At 43.5% G+C, this 7,807-nt stretch overlaps 1 long non-coding RNA gene across 1 annotated transcript; it reads left to right on the top strand.

The window, feature by feature from the left end:
* Positions 1 to 538: 538 nt before the first annotated feature.
* On the top strand, positions 539 to 7,323 carry LOC127490269 (uncharacterized). The gene is made up of 2 exons (XR_011382158.1): positions 539 to 1,715; positions 4,395 to 7,323. It is a non-coding gene; the product is annotated as an uncharacterized lncRNA (long non-coding RNA).
* Positions 7,324 to 7,807: the final 484 nt, after the last annotated feature.

Genomic DNA, 7,807 nt, shown 5'->3' with positions numbered 1-7,807 from the left:
TAGCAAACCCGAATAGTTTTTCCATAGAATATAAGGTATTGACAGTACTGATGTTTATATTTAGACAGATTTATCTCATTTGCTTTACCCGATTTACATTTAGCAATTACACCTAATGATTGAAGATGCTGATATTGTATCATACCTTATCTGAACTAAGGTCAAAATTACATTCATGTGGAATTTTACTTCCTTTTATAAAAGTCTATCTATAAATCAGTGACATTAAATCATAGACGGCAAAATCCATCTTAGGGGCTATAATGAGTACTGATTACCCATTGCTATATCGTCAGAAACCTGTTAAAACAAATCACAAAGTAAGTTTGGCAAGTTACAAAGCAACATTTTTAAAGGCAGTGATCTTCCTAGAAGCAAAGGGAGAAATTCCTTTAAACCCAGTGTCCAGTTACAGTTGAACCAAATTCTCATGCATGAGACTGTTATTTACCAAAGACATCTTTTTAGATTTTAATTGCATTGGGTCTAGTTTTCCTTTTACCCAAAGAACACCTTAGACCAATGATGCCTTATCTTGAAGAGTTAAAATTGTATATGTGCGGGTGTAAAAAGTTAAGCTTAAGCTTACAGGTTGGAAGCTTCCTGGTGCAGCTGTGAAAATAAAACAGTGAAGTAGCACCTTGACAATAGGGACTCCATTTTGGAGCACTTGAGACTGCATTCTGGGAAAGCAACCCCCCCACCGTGAGACTCTGGTCCGAAACTATGATCTCAAATAGTCGGACAATAGCAGTGCACTACATCACCCTTGGCAACACACAAAAACCCCCTAGCATGATTGCTCAAGCTTAAAAGTAGAAAGGTTACACCTGGGTTACCTGGGCTAATAATAAAGATGTGATTTGTCTATGTCTTAAGATCATAATTGCTGATTGTAAGACTTTAGCAACTGCTTAACAACCGTGTATTCTCTTCCCCCCTTCCCGGTTTTGCGGTTTTTGCCTTTATAAACCCGAACCTTTGGTTATTCGGGGCTGCTCTGCTCATGATGATCAGACAGCCCCAGCATGCTGGATAATCAATAAAACTTCCCCGTGCTGTTTGCATAAGAGACGTGTCTCTTGGTGACGTTTTTTGGGCGGTCGACTCTAACATTTGGAGGCCCCAGCGAGATCGGGGCTGCCCGTGGACGCCTCCAACAGAAGTCTCTTGGGGTAAGTATAAAGGCGCCTAAGGTAGGGACTCAGTATATGCGCGCTTCAGGTTTCAGTTTTTCGGGTTACAGGCCTGTTTCGGTTTCAGTTTTTGGGTTGGCACGGTATGCACTGTGGCTGGCAGACGTGCCTGGAAGCCCCAGGCTACCACCTTGGGGGACGCCCCGAGAGGACCGGGAGACTGAGGACGCTCAGCGAAACTCCCATCAGAAATTCCCCTAGGCGGGAGTTTTGTGCCAACAGCAGTTACATTTTAGGTTTCAGTTTTTTGGGGAATTGCTTTTCTGTCTGTAACATGGGTCAAACTGTGTCCACGCCGCTATCTCTTACTTTGGCTCACTGGCCTGATGTGTGGGCTAGGGGATCTAATCTCTCTCTTCTGATTAAGAAGGTAAAGCAGCAGTCTTTCTGTGCCTCTGAATGGCTTGCTCTAGGAGTGGATTGGCCCCCCATTTACCACTCATTCGCTGAGTGAAAGAGGCCATTCTCCTGCCTGGCCGTCCTGGGCACCCGGACCGGGATTTTGAGAAGACATCGGAGGTCAGTATTCCTTCCCTCAAGCGGGATCGGATCTGTGGAAGTGACCGTTGAGTGTTCGGCACCCCACAGCTCTCCGAGAACGCGGAGTCCCCCCGGCCACAGCTTAGCTACGGTCGAAACTCCAGAGGGATTGTAAGGAACGGGAGGGAAATTAGGAAGGGCAGTTGGCTGAGAGCCTGGAGACCCCCTGAGCTCGCTTTGGCTTCCCGGCGGCCGGACTGCGACCCGAGGACCAGGTCTCTCTCTCGGAGGGACGCCTGGTCACGCTGCCTACTGCTACGCGAGCAGGGCTTAGCTTCGGTCGAGGCTAATATTGGCCCTTCAGGTAAACTCAGACAACTAGGTAGTGGGTAACCTTGAGTGATAGGAGATTTCAAACCCCACTCAGCCCCCAGACAGCAGGAGGTCATTGCTTTCTGCCTTCCTCCTCCTCCCCGGGGCTCCTTCCCCCACTCTTTTGCTCTCCTCATCTCCATTCCTATACCACTGGGCAGGAGAAAGGGAGAGGGAAATTCCACAAGTCTCTCCACCTAGGGAAAAGCTGTTACCTGTTACCTGTTAACCCTTTCCAACTGGGTAAAAAGTTTTCCGTCTTTGCAGCTTATGGTAGCTCTGGTGCGTCTTAAAAGTTTTTTGTGAACTATTACTGTTGCTAAGCTTTGATTGCCTGAGGACTAAATCTGGAAAAGAGCTAAAGTTAACTATCTGTTGTAATTGACTGAATGTCTGCAGTAGTCCTAATTAATCTGGCTTTGGTTAAATTATAGGAGGTTCCCAACACTCTTGGTAAAATGGCGCACCTACCCAACCCCACAGTTAGTCCTGCCAAGCCCTGGTGTGCGCAGTCTTTCCTGTAAATGGGGGACCACAGCCTTTCTCTGCACTCTATTCTAGTCCATGTGGCCTGGTGCACCCAGGCAGGCATAGCCAAATATCTCTAGGCAGAGCCCCCACCCCAGTGCTGCTTCTTTTTCCTCTCCTGGAGGAATTTCCAATTCAATATTACTGCTGGCCTTACCTAAGGGAGCCAGAACCTTAAGCCATTAACCCTTTCCAACCTGATGGGTTTTTCTCTTTGCAGCTAATAAAAACCTAAACAATGGGTTCATATGCTGATAATCAGCTCTTTTCTGTGCTGCTGTCCCTGACTCATCTGAGAGCGTTCACCTGTCTTAAAGGTTTTGCGTTTTTCTATTGCCATTATAAGTCTTGATTGAAAAAAACTACAGCGCAAAGTTTGTTTACATTGTTTATCTGTTTTTAACCTCTGAGTGATTACCCAACTGATCAAAAATGTACTAATTTTGGCTAAATGGTTTGACTCTCTGACAGCTTAAATTCTAAACCGAGTCTTCCAACTTTGGGCTTCCAGTCGGATCCCTGGAACTCTCAAAGGATGAGACTCTAAATTTGTTAAAGTAACAGCTGCTTGAGTCAATTCAGATTATATAAAATATATTAAAATATTATAAATGGTGTCAAACCTATGCTGTATTTATGTTTTTGCTTTCCAGCTAAAGTGGTCTTATAAAAATAAGAGTAAAATTCTATGTATACAAGCCTTTATGTTGTTAACTAAAGTAAGCCAATGCAGATTGGTTCAGAAAATTGAGGTAATGCAAATGCCCTTAGGTTTGCTCAGTGGCTTGCTTGCTCAGTTTTACATGTCTTTAATATGCTTTAAACTTATTTCTCTTAATGATAAAGATGTTTTCAAAGTTGTAAACATGCACTAGTGTTTGCTGTCCAGGAGGTATTATCCTCATATTACTTAAAAACATAAAAATGTAATTTTAACTTTTATTTCAGATAATGGTGTGGTATTCATTAACAACTCAGTGTCTTAAGTCATCTAGGCATCAGTGCTAAGTAAAACTTGGGAAAATATATATACTTTTAACATCTCAAATTCAATAAAAAAAAAAACTGTTTAAGTTTGTTAACATGTATTCTCATAGGTTGTCCATACATGACAATTCAAGGCTATGTAAAAGTAACTATAAGTATAAAGTTTCAAAAGGTATAAACAAGTCATAAAAAGTTTTAAAATGTTTATAATTTTAAAATATTATTTACAGAGTTAAGTGCTAATACCAAAATTACACTGACCTAAAGTTAAAGTCTAATCTTCTGTTATAACAATGGGGTTTTAAAAAAAAAGGTGTACTAATGTTAGTAAATATCTAAAAATGGTCTAAATCATAAATCTTGGAATCTGTTTCTGCAAAAACTGTAACGTCTATTTTAACAGTGTTTGCTTAATTGATTACTCTGCCATTTCTAGAGTTAGGTCCTATAAGCTCTTTTTGACTCTGTTAAATAATTCTAAATTATGTAAACTCTTATATACAAGGGTTTTTCTTTTATTTCTGGTTTATTCGACAACAAAAGACATAAAATTCATGTTAATCCATTGTGTACTCTACTGTCTCTGTTAAGTTATGGTTATGCGGCAGATGCTAAAAAACTGGGTTCCAGAAACCCAAGAAAGCGCTAGTGTCCACAGGCTATACGGTAAATACCTGGAAGCCAAAGAATGGCAGAGACCTCTGCCACAATTTCTCCTCTAAGTCAGGCTACACAATAAACACTGGTTAAACTGCCAGTTAAATCTAAAAGCCCAGAAAGTCAGGCTAGAGGCCCAACTTGCTGCCTCACTTCTCCTCTTTTCTCTTCCAGAAGGGAAGTTACTACTGTTCTGCAGGACTCTCCACTGTGACGTACGGTTTGATCCCCAGACCTTATGTAAGGGATGACTGACCTTTTCTGTAATAATGCCTGGCCACAGTATAGGGCCCCAAACAACAACAACAACAACAAAAAAAGGTTAAACTATAAAATAATGTGACAACTAGATCAATTTTTCGGTGTAAAAAGTTACACTGACGACCTCAAAGTATGCAAGCAGGTCACCACAGTTGATCTTACCTAAAGGGTCCTAACTCGCAGGAAAATACTAAGTGTCAGAATTTGCCCATGACCATAATTTTTCTAGCTCACCCTGATATTAAAAAATCTCCAAAAATCAGGATTGGGTTGAGCACCCCCTTGACTGACATCATAGAGGCTGCCTCCTTGGTCTACTTTATTAGAGACCAGGAAAACGAGGAGCAAGCAAGCAGCAGAGGATAGGCAACAGACCAATTAATGGCTGCTTTACACGGTGATTGCCATCAAGGAGACCCAGCAAGGCCAGTGCACCCCAAACGGCACCTGTTGCTGATATAAGGAGCCAGGGCATTGGGCAAGCAGCTGTTGTGACAGCAAATGCCTTCTGTCAGCCCTGCCAAGAGCACGGCCACTGGACACGGAACTGCCCTGGGTGTCGAAGGACTCCTGGTTCAGAACTACAGACCCTGTGGCCCCGAGCTAAAAAGCCTTTGGCTCTGCCCAGCCTCTGCCCAGCTTCCAGCTCCAGCCACTGCTATTGAGGGGATGGCCTAGGGTCAGTGAAACACAAGTTGCCTATTTCTATCAGCCTCCTATTCAGCTCTCCTCCTAGTCCAGCCATGTAATGCAAGTCAACAGGGTGCCTCCCTTAAAGGAGATTTGCATCTCTTTCAATTCTCTTCCAGCACCCCATGGATAGGTCTGGGCCTCACACACCCAGCCAGGCCTTAAAAGTCTATCCAATAACATTAAGCTTAGAAAGCCCTCCCTGCCAGTTCCTAAAAACAGGGCTTTCAATAACAACTAACTCAGATAGCCCTACACCTATTTGGACAGGTCCTCACTGAGGACTTAAAGGGCCTATCTCTTAAGGGGTGTGCACAATAATCCATAATATAAATAGTTAAATGTAAGTAATTCATTAGTCTGTCTTCTTTCCCAGCCTGAGACTCTAGTCTTGTACATTGGCTTAACTTCCTAGCAAAACTGGCTACTAAATATCTAATATATATATATATATATACACACACACACACATATAGTCTCTGGGTCAATCAGACTAGACAGACACAAACCCAAATTTGTACTTTTTCTGGAAAAAGCCAAACAGCTCCAGGACCAGGCCAAGCAGGGCTGGGATTTCTGGCCTAACATCTGATCATAAAAATCCTGGCTATTTCCTCTCCTTGGCCCACTAACTTCTGCAATCTTGATGCTTCTCTTTGGGCCGTGTGTTTTTAATGCCCTTGTTCGTTTTGTCTCTAACAGACTAAAAGCTGTTGAACTCCAAATGGTCATCAGGCAAGACTTCCAGCCCATTCCACTGGACGACTTGAGCAGCCCTCTGGACCGAGCAACACAGTCTTTCCAAGGCCACTGTTGCACACCGTAAGACAGGTAGCAAGAGGAAATACCCAAATCCCCCTCGACGCCCACATGCCAGCTTCGAAGAAGTTACAGAAAACGGAACTCCATCCATAATCCCAAAGAAGAATTTTGGGTATTACCTCTTGAGGGGAAAATATTAGGCAGAAAGTCAGTTATGAGCTTATGTGTGTGTGACATAAAGGCCTAATGTGTCCAGCATATGCATCTACATCTCAGTCATCTTGACAATGTTTCACGGGCAGCCTGGCCTTTGCATCCTGCCCTGCCCCCTTCTACCTGATAACCTTCCAGGTGGAGATGCCCGCCCCTTCTGCCTGACAAATCTTCCACAATCTCCCAGATGCAGCCCAGTATCTGCATTTCAGTATTACAGAACAGGCGGGGGGTTAAATCTCATTTTCATGGGGGTGGGTTATGCGCGGCCCTAAAAAAAAAAAAAAAAAATGTTATTTTTATGTCAACTAAACTGGGGTGGTTAAAAACTCCATGGCCAAACTCAGAAAATGACTGGAAAAACGGCAACGGGAGAGGGGAACTCAACAGGGATGGTTTGAGTCATGGTTCAGCTGGTCCCCATGGCTTACTACTTTACTGTCAGCCCTAACAGGACCCTTAATTGTTCTACTCCTAATTGTAACCATAGGACCTTGTGTGTTAAATAGACTCATCACCTTCATGCGGAAACAAGTTAAAATTGTTAAACTCATGGTCATAAGACAATAATATGTCACATTAAAAGAGACAAAAACAAATAATCTCTAAGATTAGAGATCCTCACAACAAGGAGTGGGGAATGAAGAGTTAAAATTGTATATGTGCGGGTGTAAAAAGTTAAGCTTAAGCTTACAGGTTGGAAGCTTCCTGGTGCAGCTGTGAAAATAAAACAGTGAAGTAGCACCTTGACAATAGGGACTCCATTTTGGAGCACTTGAGACTGCATTCTGGGAAAGCAACCCCCCCACCGTGAGACTCTGGTCCGAAACTATGATCTCAAATAGTCGGACAATAGCAGTGCACTACATCACCCTTGGCAACACACAAAAACCCCCTAGCATGATTGCTCAAGCTTAAAAGTAGAAAGGTTACACCTGGGTTACCTGGGCTAATAATAAAGATGTGATTTGTCTATGTCTTAAGATCATAATTGCTGATTGTAAGACTTTAGCAACTGCTTAACAACCGTGTATTCTCTTCCCCCCTTCCCGGTTTTGCGGTTTTTGCCTTTATAAACCCGAACCTTTGGTTATTCGGGGCTGCTCTGCTCATGATGATCAGACAGCCCCAGCATGCTGGATAATCAATAAAACTTCCCCGTGCTGTTTGCATAAGAGACGTGTCTCTTGGTGACGTTTTTTGGGCGGTCGACTCTAACAATCTATCAACAGTCAGCCACTTGGGACTGCCCCTGAAACAAAATTTCAGGCAGATGCCAGACAGGTCCCACAGGTGACTGTTGGCTAGGGGCTGGTGTGCCAAGGACAAGAAGGCCACTGGAGTTTGTTCCCCATTATGTTAGGTTTAATGGGAGAGGGCATCCACCAGAGAAGATGGGTACCCCTCTGGTTGGAGAGAGATTTTTTTTTTTTTTAATTTTATTTGACAGGTAGAGCTATAGACAGTGAGAGAGAGACAGAGAGAAAGGTCTTCCTTTCATTGGTTTTCTCCCCAGATGGCCATCATGGATGGTGCACTGCACTGATCCAAAGCCAGGAGCCAGGTGCTTCCTCCTGGTCTCCCATGCGGGTGCAGGGCCCAAACACTTGGACCATCCTCCACTGCCTTCTCGATACACAGCAGAGAGCTGGACTGGAAGA

This window comes from Oryctolagus cuniculus, chromosome 14 (assembly GCF_964237555.1).
Source record: "Oryctolagus cuniculus chromosome 14, mOryCun1.1, whole genome shotgun sequence".
Taxonomy (NCBI): Eukaryota; Metazoa; Chordata; class Mammalia; order Lagomorpha; family Leporidae; genus Oryctolagus; species Oryctolagus cuniculus.
Note: the sequence above shows the minus strand (reverse complement) of the source record. Positions and strands in the feature narration are given on the sequence as shown.